The 24,441-nt window shown below is 38.5% G+C and overlaps 1 protein-coding gene and 1 long non-coding RNA gene across 5 annotated transcripts in view; one reads left to right on the forward strand and one right to left on the reverse strand.

Annotated features, from left to right (window-relative positions):
* The window catches only part of PDE4D (phosphodiesterase 4D), a 1,457,192-nt gene that overhangs the window by 1,279,124 nt on the left and 153,627 nt on the right, over positions 1–24,441 (forward strand). The gene's annotated exons all lie outside the window — the stretch shown is intronic.
* Positions 20,306–22,116, reverse strand: LOC115896380. The gene is made up of 2 exons (XR_004056238.1): positions 21,868–22,116; positions 20,306–20,647 (listed from the first exon to the last, which is right to left on the reverse strand). It is a non-coding gene; the product is annotated as an uncharacterized LOC115896380 (long non-coding RNA).

The raw sequence follows: 24,441 nt of genomic DNA on the forward strand, positions 1-24,441 counted from the left end.
GTAAGTCTTCCCTACCCTCACCTTTTATAGAAACTGCAAGGTACCTACTTGCCCCTTGAGATAGCTATTCCTGAATTTCTCCCAAATTTAACCATTCCTTCTCTATGCTTTCGTGAATCTTTCACACACCTCTTTCATCCGACAATGTCATAATATTAGTTGGTTTTATCTGTCTTCCTTAATGTATCCTTAACTCCTGAGGGTGGATGCTACATCTTAGTCATCTATGAAACCCCAGAAAAGAAAATGTAATCAAGCTAAAACGGCTCACTCATTTCCTAGCAAATATTGGTTAAATGATTAAATGGATGATACGGGGGCAGAATAAATATGGTTTTGGAAAAGTGGCATGGCTGCTGATCTATCAGTGCAAAAAGGAACACACCCACCCCCTACATGGTCAAAAACCTTGAAGGCAAGAAACTAGATGGCTTGTGAATAATATCAAATAAAGTTGTCTTTCTGTAGGAAGTCTTAGAAAATGTAATCTTGGGAGGCCGAGGTGGGCGGATCACAAGGTAGGAGTTCAAGACTAGCCTGGCCAATATGGTGAAACCCCATCTCTACTCAAACTACAAAAATTACCCAGGTGTGGTGGTGCGTGCCTGAAGTCCCAGCTACTCAGGAGGCTGAGGCAGGAAAATCTCTTGAACCCAGAAGGCGGAGGTTGCAGTCAGCCGAGATGGCGCGATTGCACTCCAACCTGGGCAACAGAGCGAAATTCCGTCTAAAAAAAACAACAAAAAAAAGAAAATGTCATCAAGCTAAAATGCCTTTGGCTTTCCTTCAGTAAATGGTTACTGTGGGAATATATGTTAAATGAATACCAATACTATGATGAGAAACACATGCACTAAACAGCTATAGTTCTGATGCCATTCTCAAATCTGAAACTTTGCCCAATTTCAGGGACAAAAGTGAATTAATATGTATTCCCAGTGTTTAGCTTTTCTCTTGCCATGGATACTAACAGTGAGATTCCTCAGGGACTGTTCCTTTAACCTTGTTAGGGCTGCTAGGGGCTATTGTGCCTTTCACAACACAGCACCTGCAACTGGGAATAATTGAAATGTTCTGCCATTAGCTACTCCGAGCAGAGTATTCTGGGTCACATAGAAAGTGTCAGAAGCATATAAATTACTGATACATTTTTCAATCCCATAGTCCCTCAGGGTTGGTGTTTTTCTCTTTTGAAAGTTTCTCCTTTAAGGCCGGGCACGGTGGCTCACGCCTGTAATCCCAGCACTTTGGGAGGCCGAGGCGGGCGGATCACGAGGTCAGGAGATCGAGACCATCCTGATTAACACGGTGAAACCCTGTCTCTATTAAAAATACAAAAAATTACCCAGGCGTGGTAGCAGTTGCCTGTAGACCCAGCTACTGTGGAGGCTAAGGCAGGAGAATGGCATGAACCCAGGAGGCAGAACTTGCATTGAGCCGAGATCGCGCCACTGCACTCCAGCCTGGGCGACAGAACGAGATTCTGTCTCAAAAGAAACAGAAAAAAAAAAAAAAAAAAAAAAGTTTCCCCCTTAAAATATTCTTTTTAAAATCTAAGTTAATTTCATAGATACTATTTCCATTTTTCTAATGAATAATACTGTATCCTTTCCTATCTATACTACAAAGTTTTTCTTTGCCTTATAAACCTCTTTAGATTTATGATTTCTAGCCCCCAAAATAACTTTTGTTCTTATATCCAATTCCTTCCCTCACAGTTCTTTCACAATAGCTTCTTTTCTCCTGTAAAACCCTACATAAACTCCAAAAACATTTCTAGTTTTGGAAATCCTAATGCAAGAGGTCGCATCACTGACGCAAACGTAGAAATCCTTGTACCAAAGGACAGAGGTGCAAGGAAAGTTGGGAGTTGTGGCTGTGGGAAAGTGAGAAGGACCCTTTGGCACCTGGGCAGAGGTACAGGGAAGCCAGGATGGAGACAGGAAAGAAAGTTTCTCAGCTTCTCTTGTGCCTACGGTTCGTGCTTAGGCGTCTGCAGCAGCCCCAAGGCAGGTGATGGTGATCAGCTGTTCCAGTTTGCCTGGCACTGAGGGATTTCCTGGGATGTGGGGCATTCAGTGCTAAAACTGGGAAAGTCTTAGACAAATTAGGACAAGTTGGTCACCCTACCTTTCCCTTGCTGCTGCTGTCCTTTTAAAGTCCTCATTCCTTTGAAAATTGCAGTCATCTTTGGTTCTTCCTGATTTTATCTGTATACAAATATTCAAAGAGCTTGGACCAGAACATTTCTCAGAGAGAGCTCTACTTATAGAAAATGTCATGTGACAGAGCAGGATAGCAAATAGATGTTACCTGTGGCAACTCTAATTGCTTGATCATGACTGTCTGGAGTAAAGGGTTAATAGTTTCTTGCATATCCTCCGAGAGAATATTACAAATGCTATTCTGCACCAAGTATATCTTGGGGCCCTTTGGTATGGGATTATACAGATCATGATCTAGAGACAATGATCATTCTTATCTGACACATAGTATTACATTATGTTATGTGCAAAAACCCATTTAACTCTATTGATAGTCTTGTGGATCATTTCCAGTTCTTACTACAATTAATACAAATAACACTGCAGGCATCCTTGTACCTGAACATCTTTGTGAGTTTACCCATTGAATACATTCTTAGCTGTGAAACTGAATTTAAAATTTTCATAAATATTGCCAAGCTGTCTTCTAAAAAGACTATATTAAGTTACAATCCCACCATCACATTAAAAATGCTTGTATTTCCATACACACTGACCCTGAGATTAGAAAAATATATATTTTCCCCATCTAATTTAATTGCAAAGAAAATTAATCACTTTTCATACATTTATGGGCCAGTTCCCTCCTACCTCCAAAGACTCATTAAATCAATTATCTTGAGGAGTTTATTTTTTATTGATATGTTAATGTTTTGAGTATATTAAGAAAATGAACTCTCCTCATTTGTGTAAAACTTTTTTAAAAAATTTAATTTGTTTAAATTAAAACAAATTTAATTTGCTTTTTTTACAATCATTTAGTCTCCTAAAATATTTGAGTAGTCAAATTCATCCTTTTCAGATGGTTTCCGGACACACTGTATCTTTTATCCTTGCTTTTCCTGGCATTCAGTACAGTACCTATCACAAAGTAGATCTCAATAAGTGTCTTTTAAATAAATGGACAATGAATGAAAGAATAAGTGAAGGATATAACTTATTATTTTTATTTCTCCTCATGCTATGCAGATTTGCAAATTGAATAGCAAAACGTATCTTTGAACAGAATTTTATGGCCCAGTATCTTTAGGCAGGGGTTTTGCTGTTTTGTTCAACATGATGTCCCTATCATCTGCACAGTACTGGCATATGGGAGAAAATGTATTGAATGAATAAATAAATATAGAGAATGATGAGATAAATAGAACGTGGATGGTTTGGAGTTCATCCTCCTGGGCTAATGACAGACATTTCTGGAAGTGCTGGGTTGCAAATAAGCCCAGACCAGAGAAGATTGTGTTTAAAGGCCCAGAATCTCAACTGATAATCATCAGGATCTCAGATTTACTTTTTTCATTCCAAGTAAATTAAACTGGAGTGATAAGAAAAAGAAAAATGGTCATGACCATCAACCCCAGGACTAGGGACCACATTTAATAGAATTTATAATGTCCTGAACATCTCTGCTGTGTTTGAAAGGTTAAAAATTTCCTAGAGAAAACAGCTTTTGCTACTACTTGCCAAAGTACTCGTAAAACGGACTGATTGCTAAGAACAGAAAACAAACCAAATCAAAATAAAATGAACCAAAAAGCAACAGAAATAAATGTGCCTTAATGTAGTTGGATGATTACCTCATCTGCTCTCCTCAGACCACCAGCCTTCAGAGTAAGGGCACATCCTTCCAAGTAAGTGCATCCTTGTCAGAGACATTTGGTGAGGTGCAACCCCTTCAATGTGTCAGTTTCCTGGGTCATTTGGGGTCTTAGGAAAATCCTCTTGTTGGTGCACTGAATTGCACATGCATTATGTAACTCATTGCAACCCAATAGCTGAACTCATGGTTTCATAGCTATTAAAATATGCCACAAACCAAACCACCTGTGAGGCGCCAACTCAGCAAATGTGCCTTTTCAGAAAGCAGTCATAAAAGGTACAAAAAATGAGGATGAAAGAACCCTGAATAACAACCTAGAGCTCATATATTTGGAGCCATGAGGAAAAGTGTTCCATGTAAGTTGAAGGAAGATGGCAGTTAGGAGCATTGGTGTTGAAGACCACCCTCACTATGAGAAAGGGTCATATATATAATGTGGAATGAATCAGAGCTACCACTGTGGGTCCCCTGTTGGAAAAACTGCAATTTTGGATAATTATGTGCAAGCACCAGGAGAAATGCCAGATGTTAGAATCCATGTTTAATGTGAAAATTGCATTTTGTTGTTTGCAGAACCTCAATATATAGCTTTCTCTATAAAATGTGAGCATATTTCTGAAGGAAAGAAAAATGCCAGGGTTGCATTTTAACATCCTGTTACGTTTTAGTTAAATTCAAAGGAACATGACTTTTCAAAGAGAAAACTCTGTCTCTCGCTCATAAAATAGCATTAAGTGGTTCCAAACATATCTTAGGTTATAATTGAAATTGGACTCTGTGGAACAAAATTAATGATGGTTTGTTCTCAATGTCCCATTGTCCTGTTGATTTTATCAGTTATTCTTTGTTAATAAGGTGGTAATGTGGGCTTAAGAGCTTCCACTACTGGGAGAATCCAAAGAATGATAGATAAGTAAAATTGATGTCAAATATTATGACTTTTTCTCTTTCATTCTTGTACTCTATCTAGTTGTCTCATCTTTTTTTCTAAATCTTAGTTGTAGCTCAAATTCCCTAGGGACAGCTTACATGCTAGCTTTATGAGGGAGGTGAGTCATGCAATCCCAAGAAAGCAAACGTGGATTTGGGGGTGAAAGGAACACCAGTAGGGAAGAAGAGAAACCAAGTACAAGGTAATGCATTGCCAAGCTTGTCAGAGCTTCACAAACACACACACACACATACACACACACACACACAACTAGTTGTTAAGTTACAAGGAACATTGCCTGTGAGACTGCATCTTAGAACATTCCACATGGAGGAGAAAGGGTGAGCAATTTTTCTGTGCATGGGTCTTTTGTCTCTCATTGGTCAAATTTTGCTCCATGGGACCCTTGACCCTCCCAGAGTCCCTGGGGAATACAGAGCCTCTGTGCATCTCACATGTAGATGGATGGCTCCTGTCAAGTCAGAGGCCATTGCCCAGGCTATGCCTGCAAGGACAGGGAGGTGGAAAACATGAGGCAATTGCAGTGATAACCACTGCTTTACTGGGGCTGCTGTGGCATGACTGGGAAACTGGGAAAGTGGCTTATGCCCAAGGTGTAGGGTGGGCGGAGCTGTCCTGGGGAGGCCACAAACAGGACCTAGTGTACTCTTCTACAGTATACTAGCAGAATTAGAATGAATCAGACAAGAGATTTATTAAATTAAGCTTTTGTAGTGTCCTGATGTAGTGCACTGTATTTTAATGCTGTGTCTTCTGTTGCTTGAGTTCCTAATTTGTACCAGGTGTTGTGCCAAATGCTTCAAATAAATCATCTTGGGGAATTCTCGTGACTCTATGGACTCCAATTTACAAATGAGAAAACTAAGACTTAACTTGCTCATCTTCACCAAGCTAGGAAGTGACAGAGTTAACATTTGAATCCAGGTCTAAAGCCATTGGTCTCCTATGCCATAAAATTGGCATTCATTTTGCTACTCTTACTAGAAAATCATGAATCCTAGCTATGAATTGTAGTGAGGAGGAAAGTTATTTTCTGTTTCATGCTTATGAAAAAATCTCTACCTTTTTTATTTTGTGTTTCATGCATTTGACAATATTTTCAGAGATTTCGTGTGTGTGTAAGAGAGTGTGTGTATATGTATTGTATATTTACAGATAGAAACAAATTTTGAGATTAATTTTTCAATTCTCTAAGTCATAAGAGAATGGAAAAACAGAAATGAACAAGGAGAATTTTTGATACCAATGTATTCTTTGACATACACTGATCATAATGCTAATTTTAGCAAAAGAAATAAAGAAATCCCTGGTGCAATGGGATGATTGACCTTCCTTTAGCAGAACAGTGTTGACTTGTTACCATTGTCAAATCAGACTGAACACATTCAACAATGTGATCATTTTTACTTGTGGGTTTGAACTGACAAGGACATTTCTACTATATCATGTTGGCATCAGGTTAATAAGCTCTAAGCAAAGCTGAAAATGAATGCTACTTCCCACAATCAAGAGGAAATATTAATATTATCAACATGTCTTAAAGGCCATGAAGTCCCATGTGTATATATGTAACAGGAACAGCAAACAAGAACTTTTCTTAAAGGGAAGACTAAACTAGTGTTATTTTTATGTATTTGTTAATTGCATGCTTCCCATTTTTAAAACTGTACCCGAAAATATACTGTAATAAAAATTAAATTTGAAATATTATACCATTGAATAAGGTCCTCTGAATAGTTTTGAGATTTAATATTCTTTATTTCAATTTACATGTATACTGAATCATGTAAAAATTATTTAGGTCAGTACTTCCCCACATTTGTTCCTTCATGACATACGTTGATAACTATATTTCTACGAAAACTGTAGTAAATAAAGGATGTGGCTTGTGTTCAGTCTCCCACCCACCAGTGACAAGAGCCAAGGGAAATCAATATCTCGGCTCACCTGTAATCTCCACTCTTTGGCACACCATTGAGAAGTCTAATATGTGCAAAGAAAAGTTACTTTTACTTTCAAGGGTTATACCTTTGATTATTCCAGTGAACGGTGGGTGAGTGTACCAGGGCCATTATTATAATGTATATTATTAAACTTTTTACATTTTAACTGATTTCTCTTACAGTAAAATTAATTATATTTTAGCTCTGGGGTATACAAAATTGTACTTTAATAATATTTAGGAATTGGCAATTTTGTGGGCAAAGTTGTGGGAATTATCAGAAAAGTAAAAAATAAAGATGGGACCCCAAAGAAGGAATGATTGTAGGTTGGAGCCATTTGCAACTAGAAACTAAGACATATATCCTTAAAAACCCTCAAATCTGTGTTCTGATGAGAAAACCCTGTGAAGTCAATGGTTCCCAGACTCTGGAATTTCAAAACAAAAAACTATGAGGGCCAACATACGATTACCAACTCTTCATTGTTTTGCAAACAAAGCTATTTTCAACAGAACACACTAACATATACTGGAACCATGATTTCATATTAGGACACTTCTTTTCCACATTCTATATACTTTTAATACTGCAAAACAGTAAAGACAAAGGGCAGTCATCTCCCATGGGGGGCTTAGAAACCTCTCATTAATGTGTGTGTGTGTATTTTAAACTGGCCTTATTGTTATCATTTCTTTAAATTGAACCAAGGGCCAGTAAAACTCCCTTTTGGAATACCACATGCCCGTGCTGTTCAGGAATGATTATGATAAGGTTATTCATGAGGACATAGAGTTATTTCATATGCTCTCAAAAATGACTTGCAGTACGAAACACAGCTACTATTGGACAAAACAACAACCTGACTTTATATAATAATTTTTTAATTCACTAGTACTTGTGTTCAGTCAATAAAGTAGCTGGTACTTGGGTACTAGGCACTGGGATAAGAGTTGGGGATACAAAAGTGAAAAAGATAGTCACAGTTTCCATACTCTAGTAGGGGAAAGAAAAAGTAAACAAAATGTATGATTGAAATGCCTTAAGCACCATGAAGGCAACATACAAATTGCTGTGAGAGCATATAACCAACTCAGAAATCAGCCTTAAACTGAGACCTGAAAAGGACTGCCCGTGTGCCTTTTGTATATTTAAGGCATCTTTTATATATTTTTAAAAGGCACTATCGCTGAGCAGATAGATACCAAAGGGCCACCTTTTAGCTGGATGAATTAGAAAAGGGCACCCCTTCCTCAGGCTGAAACAGCCCTGCCTGCTGAGGGCATAGTTAGGTGAATGGATCATCACTAATGAATGGTTTTAAAGAAGGGAATCACATGATCAAATTTGCATTGAACTTTACTCAATGGTTTGGAGTATTTAAATATGATTAATCCCTTTCTTTCTATTCGCTTGAATGAGGCAGAAGGGCTATTCAGGAATTTAAAGTTGACTAAGGTATTGATTGGGTACAAAATTTTTACTAGGTAGGTAAGGGCAGGACGATTCCATTAGAAACAAGAAATTTTTCTCCAGTGCTCCGGGAAGAATTGATTGGTTCAGGGCTAAATCGGCAAGATGAATACCCTCTTGATTCACACACCCTTTTGACATCTGGGTTTCCCTGAATCATATGCAATGTAGGACTTACGCAGACCACTCTAGTTGCACTTACGAAATTTGGGTTAGCCAACTCAAACAGTCATGGCTGTAATTTGCTTCTGAGTGAAAATACTATTATTATTTTATATTATGTTATCAATTCCTGCAAAGGAGAAAACATTTTTATTTTGATAAATTTTGTAATTTAATGAAATTAACTCAATTTTGTAGTAACATAGTATACAGTGAAAATGTGCTTTACGAGATGCTATGGCTTGTCTCTCAAATGGACAATGAGGCTTTCCGAAACCTTTGTGCCTTTAAGTTTAAGGAATTGATTTGGCGTCTTATCTCAGTGTACACAAAGCTTAGTTATCACCTAGGAAATATTGGATGCTTGTCTCAGGGAGAAGAGACAATTTTTAAGACCACAATTAGGTTTTGTAGCTATTTGACATTCAATTGTAATCAGATACTCAGTGAAACATGCATTCATAATGCAGGCCAGGGATCATATATTTGGCTCAGTTTTTCACTTGAAAAATTCTTTAAAGAAATATTGTCCTTCCAATTTTAGTGGTACTGAGGAACAGCTCTGGTTATAAGGGGGGAAAATTCTATATGTCCTTTGTTCAATCTTATTAATCTTTACTAATTTTATGATTCCATTTATTTTTTTAAAATCATTAATAAAATTATCCTTGATTGAGTTTCTCCTATGTGCTAGGCATTGTGATAGGACTTTAGTAGACATAATCTTTAACCCTTTCAATAACCCTGCAAGGTAGGGGTCATATTTTATAGACAAGGAAACTGAGGCTCAGAGAAGTTATGTCTTGAACTTATGTAGTAGCAAGTGGTTAAGCCAGGTTTCCAACACAGGTTTGTCTGACTCTAAAACCAGCATCTTTTAACTCCGCCCCATCTCTTCGCCATTCATGACCAGAATGTGATGCACATCTACCAAAAAGAGAGTAGCAAAAGGTGATTTATAAAAGCAGTTATAGTCCTCAGAAGAGAAGGCAAAAACTATTGGGGGCAGGGAAAAAGTAACTATGAAGATCGTATTTATGTAATCAAGTATTAACTCAATGGCTTGAATTAGGTAGCAAATAAAATATATTAGCAAGCAATGTTACAAACCATGGTGAGAGCTATGTAGTAGATGAAGCAGAATGATGGCTGGGCTCAGGGAGCTCATATATTTGGAACCCAGATGAATCTTTGCTTCTTCTTCCCAGAGCTCATCATCACTTTTTAAAAACACATCTTCGCTGGGCTCAGTGGCTTACGTTTGTAATCGCAGCACTTTGGGAGGCAAGGCAGGAGCATTACTCGAGCCCAGGAGTTTGAGACCAGCCTGGGCAACATAGGAAGATGCTATCTCTACAAAAAATAACAAATAACAAAACCATCTGAATTTCATGCATTCCAACATATATTATTTTGTTCCATTCTACTTAATAACCTTTACACTAGTTGTGAAACTCACTGAAAACAAAGGAGAAAATCGTTATAATTCATCTAAACTTTCCTGAAATATCACTTTAATCAAGAAATTAAGAAATATTGCTCAGATTTAAAAGAAAATGGAAACTCCCTTGGCAAATGGGTTTGAGACTCAGTCAGTAGGTTTTGAACAATCAGGAGCAGTGTCGTAGTAGGAAAAGCATACCATTTAGAGAGAGACAGCTTTAATTTGTCAGTCCTGCCTCTTAATATGTGGGTGACCTTGAGTAAAGCATGAAGCAGCCTTTGGGCATCAGTTTCCTCACTTAAAGGCAGAAGGGTTGAACCAGGTGTAAGCTGCTGTCCTTCCATGTTATGACTCTAAATAGCTCTAGATGGAACTATGTTGCACATTTCCTATGTTAGTTATTAAACAGCTTCTCTCCGGAACAGTTGCTCCTAATCTCCTAATAAGCTTACTGTGGGTCACTCAGCAATCTTCAAGAGAAACAATCATTATTTGGTTGGTGGGTACCAAGACAATTCTGATGTGTTTGTGTCAAAGATTGGGCAGATGAAATCTAACTAGACATATATCATTCCATCATCATGCTAAATGACCTTGACTCTAAACATCTTAATTTGAACTGTAGACATTTCCCAAATGCTTTAGGGTAGATTTGGACCATAATACACTCCACTGTAAATGGAAAAAGCTTCATCATTGCCATAATAATTACCCCCAAACTGCTAGGTAGGAATGCATACTGGGTTTAGTATGTAGTGACTCCCCTGAAAATTCAGCTTTTGAGATCAGACCTCTTAACAAGTAATGAGTATTTAGAGTGAAATGTTTAATTCTTAGTGATACTGTTTTCCTATTCTGCTATTATTATTCAGCTATGATTATTTTCCTTCTCCTCCCAACCTTCTATTTTTTTTCTTTATTAAAAAAAGGAGGAGGGGTGCATGCTGCAGTCTGGGGTGACTATGGGTTTCACGTGGGGACCTGGGCTCTGGTTCTCATCCAGAGAGTGAGCTAGGAGCAACTTACACAAGAGGCTCTTAGCCACTGTGTCGGGGAAATCGCCTTATATCAAAAACTGAATCATTTTAGTAAAACCTGAAGAATAATCAGAAGCAGCATCGACTAGTCTCTAACCTTGGTTGAGGGACCACACACACACACACACACACACACACACACACACACGGCTCTGAAAGCTCAGACACGGAGGACACGCTGTGATCCACTTAGCCCTCTCTTCTCCTTCAGGGGGTCCTTGCAGGACAGAACACTAAGGAACAAAGTCTTAACTGGCAAGCTGCCGGCAGAAGGAGGCTGTCTGGTGGATTGCAGCGCCAGTTAGGAACGGGGCAGTCCTTTGCGTTTCAGAAATCCGGTCCACATTTTGCTGAGAGCCCAGGAACTGTGAATAAGAGGAGCCTCTGAGGACTGGTTTCTGATGTCGCACTAGGCATGATAAGAATGCCATTGACGTCAGCAGAGTCATCATCAGGGAGAATGGCACCCCAGCTCTTGAAACCACACCAAGCAATTGCAGTGCTTTTGAAAATTAAAAGCCGGTGCTGGAGTGTGGGGGGTGGGGGGGTGCGGTGGGTGGGGAGGGAAAGAAGCAAAGAGGGAAGTCATGGCTCCAGCTGAACTCTTCTTTCTATTTGCGTTTCCTGTATTTTAAAAAGGCAGGCTCACGGCGCTCCTGTGCACACGCACACACAACTGCTGCCGTGGGCTCATTAACCTAAATCGAGGGAGGTGGGGGAAGAAGAAAGAAAGAGAGAAAGAAGGAAAGAATTTAATTCTATTAACACTTCTGCATGCAGATAAAACAAACTGTGCCACCCAGGTGCTGGACAGAGGCCCTGAGCCACATAAGCCTCTGAGAATGAAATTGCTGAGCTAAAACTGATATGCTTTAAATGTGTGTTGATGAAGAGATTACAAGGGAGGAATTAAACACTTCAAAGGAGCTACTACAAAGCAACAATCACCCTTCCCCCATCCCTCACACATGCACATTACTGTGGACGCTTGCATGTTTGTGTGTCAGCCTGAGAAAATGGCAAAGTTGGTTTAGGAAGGGAACATTGCAGGCATTTTGTGATTTCAGCTTTCACAGGCAGCTCCAAGAACATCACCTCCAGCTATAATTCAAAGGTTACCTGGACTGGAAAATGTCTTGGAGGTTAGGAAGTCTTTGAATTCTTTAGTGTAAATTGTCTCTGCTTTAAAATTCCGCAATTGATCAAATCCTTTCATTCTCTTTCCCACTCCCAATTGTTCCACTCTCACTCTCCTCCACCCACCGCCAGGAATATGACAACAACATAGAATAGACTTGATGATATCAGCTGTATAGCATGCTTTATTTTACGGCATTGATGGGCAGCTTTCCAAGTCTATAAAAATCTTTTGCTGATCTGATTTTTAATATCCATATTCTTCAGTTATACTAGAAAGAATGAATTCCGAGATGTGGAAATGTTAGCTGGGAAACAAAAGGACATATGCACATAAAGCAAAATCTGGCAGGAAATGTGGATTTAATAAATTGAATTATGTGAAACTCCTGTTTCAAATGGACTGATACTAGAGAAGCAGCCCTCAAGAGTTATGCACAGTAATGATTCTTCTGTTTCTTTTTGAAAAGGAAGAAGCGCTGAACAGCATTCCTTTCAAATACACAAAGGTAGCTAAAGTACAAGCTTCTCCTGTTTCCTATTTGTTCTTTAAAAAATTGTAAAAATTGTATTAAATGTGCTTCTTGTGATAGAGTCAATAAAGGGAGAAGGAGTTAACCAAGCACCTTTATTGTGTACTCTTAACCTGTCTTGGTTAATGTAATAATGGAAAGAAAGATGGCTATTTGTCTTGCAGGAATTTGGATTTATCCTCTGAAAGGATACAGGTAAATTTGTAACTTGGGTCATATTGGCTATTTTTTGTTCTGCTTTGCTTTCATTTTTGGTTTTTCTGAGGTTTATAAAAGGAACCCTTCTTTCCTTTCTTCCTTTTTTCCCTGCTTCCTTCTTCCCTTCCTTTTTTCCTTTCTTCCTTGCTTTCTCTCTCTCTCTCTCCCTTTTCTGCCTTTTTTCTTTTTTTTTTTTTTATAATTGTACTCAAAAGAATAAAGGATTCTGAAAATCAGTTCCAGGATCCAATAAGGGCCTAGATGGTATATCGCAGGATCAGAGCCCCTTGCTCTCAAATTTATGAATGTGAGGATGTATTATTGTATTTGGGAGATCAATAAGCAGAGCCAGAGGCTTCACACAAGGCTCCTTGCACCCCCTCATCCACCCCACGAGGTTAAAAAGCGCTGACTTTGACTTTGACACTGTCAATGCAATACAGAACAACTGTTTCAATTCCCTTCGCTATTTCTGCTATGTGCCTTGATTAGATGTTTTCTGACCTGTCTCCCTAAGTTGTTCCTGTCATTTCTGTCTGTTATTCCCTCCCCCATCACTTCCTGCCCAATCCTCCCTATGATTCGAATTGCTCTCTGTCCAGATCATTTCCAACAATGAAAAATGAAGAAAGACTTTCTGCCTTCTTCCCACCTACACATTCCTTTTGTCCCCCAAGATATCCCTTCCTCTCACCTGGAACATTCCCAGGCCTTAGTTGATTGATCATCCCCTGATTATATTTAGGTGCCCTTTGCACCAGGCACCCTAGCGGAAGCCCAGAAAGCCCCAAGAGTCTGGATGTGTTTTGGAGAGCAGGCTCAGGTTCACTGCACTCTAATTTGCAGCAGGAAGTGCTAGGAAGCCCGATGAGGGATGGGAATTAGCAAATAAGGTTGGCAGTCAATTGACAGAGGAAGCTTAAGGAAGAGGATCATTTAGAAAAGGAAAAATAATTTAATCCTTTTCAGGTATGTTACTTTCTTTCATGGACCAAATTACCATGGACCTGGAATATTTGAGACTTTTCCCTGAGATCTGGCTGCACTTCATAGGGAAGAAGCAAGGATAAGTGCAGTGAATTTGATTATGGACACCAGCCTAACTCTAACTTAATGAGCCATGGAAACAAAATAGCTCAATCTCCTCTAACTGCTGTAATCCAACACTAGGAGCATTGAGAGCACTGTGGTTTTGGTTACACAAATTTGTAGTACAGGCCTTGCCTCAGCATTTGAACATTTCAGCAAGAGACCTAAACTTGCTTTGTTCTTCATGTAGCAGGTATAAGTCTTTTGGAATTAATTTGAAAAAAAAAAAAAAAAAAAAAAAGAAATGTACCCGGAAAGCAAGAGATCTTAAATGTATCCACAACCTAGAACAAACAAACATCAACATTTGCCATAATTACCGTGGGTGTTTTTAATAAAAACATACAGATAGATAGATAATTTTGGAGATTGCATTTCCCCACCATCACGGCCAGCCTTATTTTTCTTCCATCCTCTCCAAAACAACCTCTGCCATAAATTTAGGAAATAGTCATCCTGTTCACATTTTCATCTTTTTACTATATATGTTCGTATTCACGAACAAATATGTTGTAATTATAAAAAGTCATCAGTATCTTTTAGCTTATTTATTTATTATTTATTTAATTATTATTTATTTATTTTTTTTTATTTATTTATTTTTGAGACGGGGTCTTGCTCTGTCACCCGGGCTGGAGTGCAGTGACCGGATCTCAACTCACTGCAAGCTCCGCCTCCCGGGTTTACGCCATTCTCCTGCCTCAGCCTCCCGAGTAGCTGGGACTACAGGCGTCCACCACCTCGCCCGGCTAGTTTTTTGTATTTTTTAGTAGAGATGGGGTTTCGCCGTGTTAGCCAGGATGATCTCGATCTCCTGACCTCGTGATCCGCCCGTCTCGGCCTCCCAAAGTGCTGGGATTACAGGCTTGAGCCACCGCGCCCGGCCTAGCTTATTTTTTTTTTATTCCAACATTATGTTTGTTGAATTATTTTACTCTTGTCCCAGTGCACCCTGTAATTCCCATGAATCGACAGGTAGTGATAGATCAGCATTAGTAAAGTAACTGATATGGGCAGGTTAATAGAATGACCCTTTCAAGAAGGGATCTCAAAGAGGGAGGCTAGGTAAGCTACAAAATTATCAGGGCGAAATGCAGGGAGGTAGAAGTGAAAGCAGCTTAGAGTCAGCCTGGGCTAAGGTAAATAAGAAGTGAAGCTGCAGCTAGAGGAGCAGGAGAGTATGGTCTACTTAAGTAGAAATCAAGCTTGCTGGTAAGCAGTTTAGGACAAGCTCCTGGTTTTACAGCAAGTCTTTTTATGTGATCTTGACCAAACCACTGCACTTGATTGCTCCTTTCTACTCCTTGATCCTCATGTGTCAAATAAAACCCCAGAATTGCAGAGCCAAAATGCAAATGAATAGAACTCCTCACTCAACCTCCCTCAGTTTATAAGTAAGGAAATGAAGACCTAGTAAAACATTATGACTTATAGATACCTGTCAGGGCAGAACCAGAAGCTGGACTTGGGCTAGGAAAAGTTGTTCCCCGTTGATTACATTTTCCAAAGGTTATACCTTTTCCACAGTTTCTGAGGTAACATGTTGATTGACTTGACAGTTGTAGAAATACTAGGAAGTGGTGTAAAGCCAAGACCATGTTTACTAAACAGTGCTGCTCTTTTTTTTACATCACACAGATGAGAAAGTTGGTGCTCAGGAAATTTAAGCAACTTGCCCAGAGTCACGTAGCTTAGAAGTGTTAGAGCCAAGATTTGGACCCCAGTGTTTCTCACTTTCACAGACTTGCTTTTAAACACTGCATTATGCCATGCTGCCTCAGTGTAAGCTCCTTCCAAAACAAGTCACTTCCAGTCTCTGACATGTAAGCCCAGAAGTTTTCAGATTTACAATGACATACTTATTTTCTATCTGTTAAGTCTTAGAGGTCAGGGTGTCTGCAATAGAGTAGAGCTTTAGAAATGAGGATAAAACATTTGGTTTGATGTTAGTATTAAGAACTCCAATGTCAAAGGCAGGAAACTTGGTAATTAATGTTTTAAATGGACTGGAGAGATCACAGGTATTGAAATCAATATTTTGATGGCAAGATAACAATGTAGGAGCAAAGAATTGGAGGTGTTTAGCAAAATTATGAATTAAGTGGATGTGTAAACAGCAGATTATGAAAGGGAAACAAAGATTACCTGGAAAGAGTTTTGTGTTTTAGTCAACTGAATTACCAGAATGGGCAGAAAAAGAAAGTATCAAAAAGGGTGTGCTGATAGAAAATTAAATAAAGGAGAAGATGCCATGGAAATGTTTTTAGTGCAAATACACTATTGCTCATGGCTGAAGACAGAAAGAAGACTATGTGTGACTTCCAGATGAAGTTCAGTCATAGAGGCAAGGCTAAATAAGCACATAGACCCGAGAATTCTCGTTGATAGATCTTTGGAAATTCGGTATAAATATGACCAGTTCAACCATGTCTTAGCTACTGGATCAAAGGAAACATCTACCAACTTTGGGAGATGGGAATCTGGAAAATTGACAGACTGAAAAAACCAAAACCAAAGTTGGGGGGGAAAAAAGCAGAATGAAGAATGCCATTTTAAAAATCCTAAGGGGCTGAGTCTGATGTTACAAGACTCTTTGACTTCATTCTCAATTCTAATATTTAAGTTAAGTGATTACGAACATAGAATTTTTTTCAAAACCTGTTTCTAAATGAAGGCTTCCCATACATTGAAGTTAAAAGTGGTCTTGACAGAAGAACTTCTTAATAGGTAATGGGTTTTACTTTGGAATGTTGAAAATGTTTAGAACTAGATAGAGGTGGTGGTTGCACAACATTGTAAATGTGCTAAATGCCACTGAATTCTTGACTTTACAGTTTTTAAGTTTATGTGATATGAATTTCACTTCAATAAATTATTTCTGTCGATGCATAATTATTGTATATATTTATGGGGTACATGTGATGTTGTTACATGCACAATATATATAATGATGGAATCAGGGTATTTACAGTATCCATCACCTCAAGTATATATTATGCGTATGTGTAGGGAACATTTCAAGTCCTCTCTTCTAGCTATTTTGAAATATACATTACCTGTTAACTCTAGTCACCTAATCTGCTATGGAACATGAGAGCTTATTCTATCTGTGTTTGCACCCATTATTCAACCTCTCTTCATCCTCTCCCCTCCCACCTACACACTCTTCTCGGTTTCTGGTATCTATCATTCTACACTTTACCTTCATGAGTTCAAGTTTTTCAGCCTCTGCATGTGTGAGAACATGTGATATTTATCTTTCTGTGCCCAGTTAATTTCATGTAACATAATGACCTCCAGTTCCATCCATGTTGCTGTAAATGACATGATTTTATTCTTTTCTATGGCTGAATCGTATTCCATTGTGTACAGCACGTTTTCTTTCTTCCTTTCTTTTTCTTTTTCTTTTTTTTTTTTGAGATGGAGTCTTGCTCTGTCACCCAGGCTGGAGTGCAATGGCACCATCTCAGCTCACTGAAACCTCCGCCTCCCAGATTCAAGGAGTTCTTCTGCCTCAGCCTCCCAGGTAGCTGGTTCTACAGGCGAGTGCCACCATGCCCAGATAATTTTTGCATTTTCAGTAGAGATGGGGTTTCACCATATTGGCCAGGCTGGTCTCAACCTCCTGACCACGTGACCCACCCATCTCAGCCTCCAAAAGTGCTGGGATTACAGGCATAAGCCACCGCACCCAACCATATACAACATTTTCTTTATCCATTCATCTGTTGAGGGACACTTAGGTTGATACTCCATCTTTGCTACTGTGAATAGTGGTGCAATAAACTTGGGGATGTAGGTATCTCTTTGATACACCAATTTCTTTTCCTTTGGATAAATACCCAGTAGTGAGATTGCTGGACATTGTGGTTAGTTCTAGTTTTAGTTTTTTGAGAAATCTCCCTGCTGTTTTTCACAGTGGCTGTACTAATTTACATTCCCACTGGTGATATGTAAGAGTTCCCTTTTCTCTGCATCCTGGGCAACATCTGTTATTTTATTTTTTGCATTTTTAATAATAGCCCTCTAACTGGGGTAAGATGTTATCTCATTGTGGTATCAATTTGCATTTCCTTGATTATTAGTGATGTTGAGCATTTTTTCACATTGGACATTTGTATGTCTTCTTTTGAGAAATGCCTATTTATATCCTTTGTCCACTTTTAATGGGATTGTGTGCTTTTTTACTGTTGAGACGTTTGAGTTCTTAATATATTCTGAATATTATTCCCTTGTCAGAAGAATAGTTTGCAAATATTTTCTCCCATTTAATAGTTTGTCTCTTCACTCTCTTGATTGTTTGCTTTGCTGTGCTGTACAGAAGCTTTTTAGTTCAATATAGCCCCATTTATCTATTTTTGGTTGCATTGCCTGTGTTTTTGAAGTTTTAGCCATAAAATCTTTGCCTAGACCAATATCCTGAAGTGTTGCTTCTGTGTTTTCTTCTAGCAGTTTTATGTTTAAGCCTTTAATCCATCTTGAGTTGATTTTTGTATGGTGAGAGATAGAGGTCTACTTTCATTCTTCTGATTATGGGTATCCAGTTTTTCCAACATCATTTATTGAAGAGATATCCTTTCCCTAATGTATATTCTTGGTGCCTTTATAGAAAATCAAATGTATGCATCATTATGCTCTCTGTCTACTCTAAATCTAACAGTCTACTCTGTAAAATGGTGGATTTGTTTCCAGGCTTTCTGTATTATTCCATTGGTTTATGTGTCTGTTTTTCTACCATGTTGTTTTTGTTACTATAGTGTTGTAATATATCTTGAAGTCAGGTAGTGTGATACATCCAGCTTTGTTCTTTTTGCTCAGGATTGCTTTGGTTAGTTGTGCTTTTTTTTGGTTCCATACAAATTTTAACTTTTTTAAAATTTCTGTGAAAAATGACATTGGTTTTGATAGCGATTGCATTTAATCTGTAGATTGCTTTGGGCAGTACAATTTTCTTTTTTTAAGAGAAAAGGAGAAAGAATTGGGCACTGAGTACATCAGAGTAGATGTTTATCAATTTTTAAAAAAATGGTCTTGGCTACCATAAACTGTGATGTTCTTGAGAGCTTACATTGTGTCTTGTTGATAATGAAATTGTTGATACTTGAAGTGCCTGGCACATAGTCCTGATTCATATGTATTTAATCAATGAATGAATGGATAATTCTGACCTCCTCTTAGTGAAGTGCACATCATGGGGCTACCACTTGACTATATGTTGTGGGATAGATCAAAGAAAGGTAGGACACAACCTTGAACAAAATCAAAGTTACCTTCAGCTTGTTTATAAGAAGTGTTCTGGTGGAGAAATAATGAATCATTTCAGATTTTCGAGTGTTGCTGGTTTGATTTCAATTTGCATTTTTAACCATCAGTCTCTGTGGAACTTTAGTTTATAGGCAGGACTTTTGATGGAGCTTGGTGGCTCACACCTGTAATCCTGGTGCTTTGGGAGGCTAATGTAGAAGGATCACTTAAGGCCAGGAGTTTGAGACCAGCCTGGGGAACAGGCTCTACTAAAATTAAAACAAATTAGCCAGGCAGAGTAGTGCATGCCTGCAGTCCCAACTACTTGGGAGGCTGAGACTGGAGGATTCCTTGAGCCCAGGAGTTTGAGGTTACAATGAGCCATGATCCCACCACTGCACACTGGCCTATGTGGCAGATCCCATTTCAAAAAGCAAGGACACACAGAAAAAGCAGAATTCTAATTTGTTCTGCCCTTGTCTCTAGCACTTCATGTCCATTTCTCTGAATATGAACAGTGGGAAAGGTAGTGGAACTGAAATGGATCATAGAATGTTTCCTCTACTGATAATTTTTACTCCATTTGTAGTGTGACTGAAGAGCTAATGTCAAGATGTACAGCAGGGCTCAATGATTGAAAAATAGTGTTACTGAAATAAAGGTCACCATATTGTAAGCTTTCTTTAAGATAGTCTTTTATTATTTTCTTTGTCATATTAGCGCCACTGGAAAAACACAAGTATACGTAGGGTAGAAAATGTAATGACAATTTGGTGTTTTATAAACAATAATAAATCAGCTTTCATGAAATTAGACTATGTCTTCTGCTCTGGTGTTAGAACTTACTTTTGCCTGAGCTCACTAAATAATTATTTCAGTTTCCCAGATAAATGTACTTCAGTGCACAGAGGCCATATGCTGGTAGCCCCTATATAATATATAGAGAGCATAACTTTCCTCTTCTCTCTCAGGATTTAAAATTAGGATTTTTATAAAATGCATTTTATTCTTATTTTGTTTCTCCATCATTAGAAAGATTCCTGGATCTATAAACCAAAAATAATAGTACTACTACTAATAATAAGATTTTGGCAATTTAAAGAGAAACTCACTTTCGTGAATATGGTCACACCAGCTATCTTTTGAACCTTAAAGGAGGCAGGAACAACATCTGAATTAAGAATTTTGGAGTATTACAACCTCATTTGGTTCTCAGAAGTTTTTTTTAAATTTCATCTTCTCCACACCAGTTTAGACAATTCTCTCCTGCTTCACTTTACTTTTATATCTTTTCTCAGAAAAGGTTTAAATTTTATCCTTCCCACCCCAGTTTATACAATTCTCTCGTGCCTTACTTTACTTTTATGTTTTTTCTTCCATTCTTTCTTGTTTCGCTCATTCACTCTCCCAAGTCCTCTGGCCTAAGTTTTATGTGTGTGGTATTAAGCAGAGACCAACAGAACAACTGTGACGACTTCTTGGGGATAAACCAGGTTTCACCCGAATTGTGGTGCATCTGCCACTGGTGCTGAAGCAGGGCAGAAGGGGGACAGAGGCATACCGGCAAGCACAGACACCTAAACGCAAAGACAGCAGAACAACGTCAGGGATACTCTCTCAGTGCCTGGGAAGAAAGCAACACTTGAAGTGCTCATGGAGTTGTAAATAAGCTCTCTCCTCTTTGAAATTTGTGTTCGATGGTTGCTGTGTAGTTACAACAGTGTCATAAAGTACATAAGGCCTATTTTTTTGAGTAATCAATGTTGTGGAATCATGCCAGAGCAGACCTACATTATATAAATTAATTTGTTTGAATTGCTCTATTCACTATGAAAAAATATTTATTGGAGTACCTTCTATATGCTGGGGACCGCAGCCTTGTGATACACAGGTGGAAAAGATAACACTTAAGCAGCTTACTGTATAGCAGAGAGGTGGATAAATCAACAGACAATTGAAATACAATGTGTTTAAAGGCCTGTTCAAGTCACAGGGTCACTCAGTGGCAGGAGGGATTCAGTCAGCCTGGGCCAGCCATGGCAGGTAAGTGGCCTTTGGAAAGTTACCAAGGTAAGAAATACCAGATATGTTCAAGGAACAATTCCAAGGTTCAATAAGGCCAGAAGTTAAAGGGCAATGTGAACCCTAGAAAGGCAGAAAGATCTGCTTTTTTTTTTTTTTTTTTGAGACGGAGTTTTGCTCTGTTGCCCAGGCTGGAGTGCAGTGGCTCCATCTTGGCTCACTGCAAGCTCCGCCCCCCGGGTTCACACCATTCTCCTGCCTCAGCCTCCCGAGTAGCTGGTACTAGAGGCGCCCGCCACCTCGCCTGGCTAGTTTTTTGTATTTTTAGTAGAGACAAGGTTTCACCATGTTAACCAGGGTGGTCTCGATCTCCTGACCTCGTGATCCACCCATCTCGGCCTCCCAAAGTGCTGGGATTACAGGCGTGAGACACCGCGCCCGGCCAGGATCTTCTTTTTACCACAGATTGTGCTGGGCACCATGAAGGATACAAAATAGCTAGCTATCATGGAACTTACAGTTTAATGTGTGAATGTGGATCCATGTCCATGTTGGAATTTAACTCCATGAGAGGTCATGGATTACTTAGTCCTGGAAGCATTTGAATTTATACTGGAAAGCTATTAGTGGAGAGTTGACAAAATATTTTAAATGTAGTAAGAATAATTTGACAATCTGTTGTGTGGTATGCTAGCAGACCAGTTCTTCTCCTTCCTCTTCTCACCACCCCACCACCCCTCACAAAATAAAAAAAAAATAAAAAAAAGTAAAATACCTGATCTGCAGTGTCTGTCTATAGCCATGGTGCAAATACTCCTCACATGGCTGGTTTCAAGCTATCACTGGTTCCAGAGTTCTTTGCAGAATTCTTGAATGTTTAACACTTGACAAGATCCAGTTCCAGCATATTCCTGCAACAGCGATTCTGCAGTTCTCAATGTCAAATAATAGAACCAAAAAGTCATATAAATACTGCAAAGAAGAAGAGATAGTTGAGAGGCAGCTTAGTCAGGAAATGCTCCAGGGGGGAAGTCAGGCTTGAGTTGGAACTTATAGATAAGAAATTTAAATAACAAGGAATGAACACTCCCACTGTGATGCACAAATATTGAATCATGTGTGTGACCAGTGTGGCAGTCTGTAGTGGAGGGTCCAGGTGAAATTTAGGCCATGAAAACCTTGGTCTGTCAGACTAATACATTTTGTTACAGTAAAGTTAGTAGACAGCCATTAATGGTTTTTAAACACAGATGGTCATAGCAATGTTTTGACAAAAGCAATTTTTAAGGAAGATTTTGTTTTTATAAAAAGTTGAATAATTGATAGCAGCGAGACCCCAGAATAGAATAAGAGAGCTGCCTCATATACGTGAGAGTAATTCAATTCAGCAGCAATCTTGGAAATTTGTAACGTCTGTGGTGAGAAATTGTATCCTGGAGTGTTGGGTAAAGCCACTGTGAGGCCAAAGAAATTAGTGGCTAAACGTAGAGAAATTAAGATGAAGAAATTGGCACATGGAGCCACTGTGTACTATAAAGTATTTTTATTGGTATTTAGTCTTGCCGTTATTGTTGCTAATGAGTGGATTGAATAATTACCAGCTGTTGTTAGTTACTTGAAATTAGGTGCCTAAAGCAACCTCTCATCTTGCAGAAAGTTGTCTTTCTTGAAACTTTTTAAAAACTTGTTTGAAACATGAAGACTTGGAATGGGACGTCTATCATAGCAGCACATCTGAAATCCTTCTCATTCCTGCTGTCATTTCTGTCCTTTCCCAGTCCACTTTGTCACCACCCCCACCATTCATTGTTCCGCCTGCGATCCAGCTTTCCAGTCACTCTCCCTACCTCTTGCCTGGCTGCAGCGTCATCATTTAAACAGCTCTGGGTTGGTATCTCCTTTCACCAGAATTCCTGCAGCCGTGGAGTACGTGCAGAGCATCTTCCTTTTGACCCTCTTAAAATACTGAGGGGTGTTTCCGACACACATTGCTTTGTAATTCAATAATAGGGCAGTTGTGGGTTCTTTTTATTGCAGTTATGCTGATTTTTAAAAGCACTCTGAGTTAAAAAGAAAAGGTAGTAAAATATACATGTACCTCGATGCTCATTGATCACATTTGCACATGTTCTTGCCAAATGTTATTTTCAAAACCTGTCTCTGCAGGTCTGAGCTGTGAAAGTTTGGGAAATTAGGGTCAGAAGGCAAAAAAATTTGTTTGTATCATCATCATACAATATAAATTACATGCAGCATATACATAGAAAACAATCCAAGGGATCAGCTTCCTGGAAATCATTCCTTCTTGTTTACTCTGATTATATAATGGGGAATTGTATGCTTTATGCCATTTTAACTTCTTGACTATATATGCTCAAAAAAGTACATTATAATATAGCTCAGTACTATATATGCTGAAAACAGGTTGCTAATGAATTTGGACAAAGATTCCCATTTTATTTCCTGCACTTTTATACATTTTTCGGCTGTATATTATATTTATTATACGTATTTATTAGTTAGGACTATAGCAAACACTAATTCATCAACTGAGATAAGAAATGTGTTTTCCATTAATAATTATAAATCTTCCAGAAGATTGTGGGATTTACATTGTTGGGGATCTAAACAGAACCAAAATCATTGCAAAGTTATTTTAAAACTATTATTAATTATTTATGTAATCATAGATTATGGCTTGCAGAAGACTGATGAAATTGTTCAACAAACCATGTAGGTTTTGTGGAAGAGCAGTAAACTTTGATAAGTAAGCTCAGAGTGGTCCATTAACCTTTTCTCTATATGCACATTATGTGTTGATAAGCATGATATATATTATACCTCAATTATTAATAGCAGTATACACCCTAACTGTTAAGAATTCAGCCTGCAATGCTCATAGTGTCCCCTTTCTTCTAGAACATAGATCAGCATCAGGAAGGAAGCAAAAGAGGTCTCTGAGCACTCAAAATAAATGTTCACAGTGTTCACTCACTAAAGATAATGCAGGTCATTAGCCCGAGAAATGTAGCTCATATTTTAGTGATGATTCATACAGGCTTGGTCATGTGATTCTAAACCTTCTATAATTGGATGAAGCAAATTAGGAAAGACTGGGTAGGAGATTGCAGGGAAAGTCGCAACTGATATTAGCCAAGTGTCAGCTGATGGCCTAAAAACAAAAACAAAAAAAGAAAATCTACAAAATCATTAGAAAACCACAGATGTAGCTATTTGGGGCCTTTTTGAAAGGGGCAATAAGCTCAAACCATCTTTGGAAACACTGAGAGCATCCTCTCTGGACAACTGAGTATAATTTTTGGTGTTCAAATTGATGACCCCAAATCAT

The sequence above is a fragment of the Rhinopithecus roxellana genome, chromosome 3, assembly GCF_007565055.1.
Source record: "Rhinopithecus roxellana isolate Shanxi Qingling chromosome 3, ASM756505v1, whole genome shotgun sequence".
Taxonomy (NCBI): Eukaryota; Metazoa; Chordata; class Mammalia; order Primates; family Cercopithecidae; genus Rhinopithecus; species Rhinopithecus roxellana.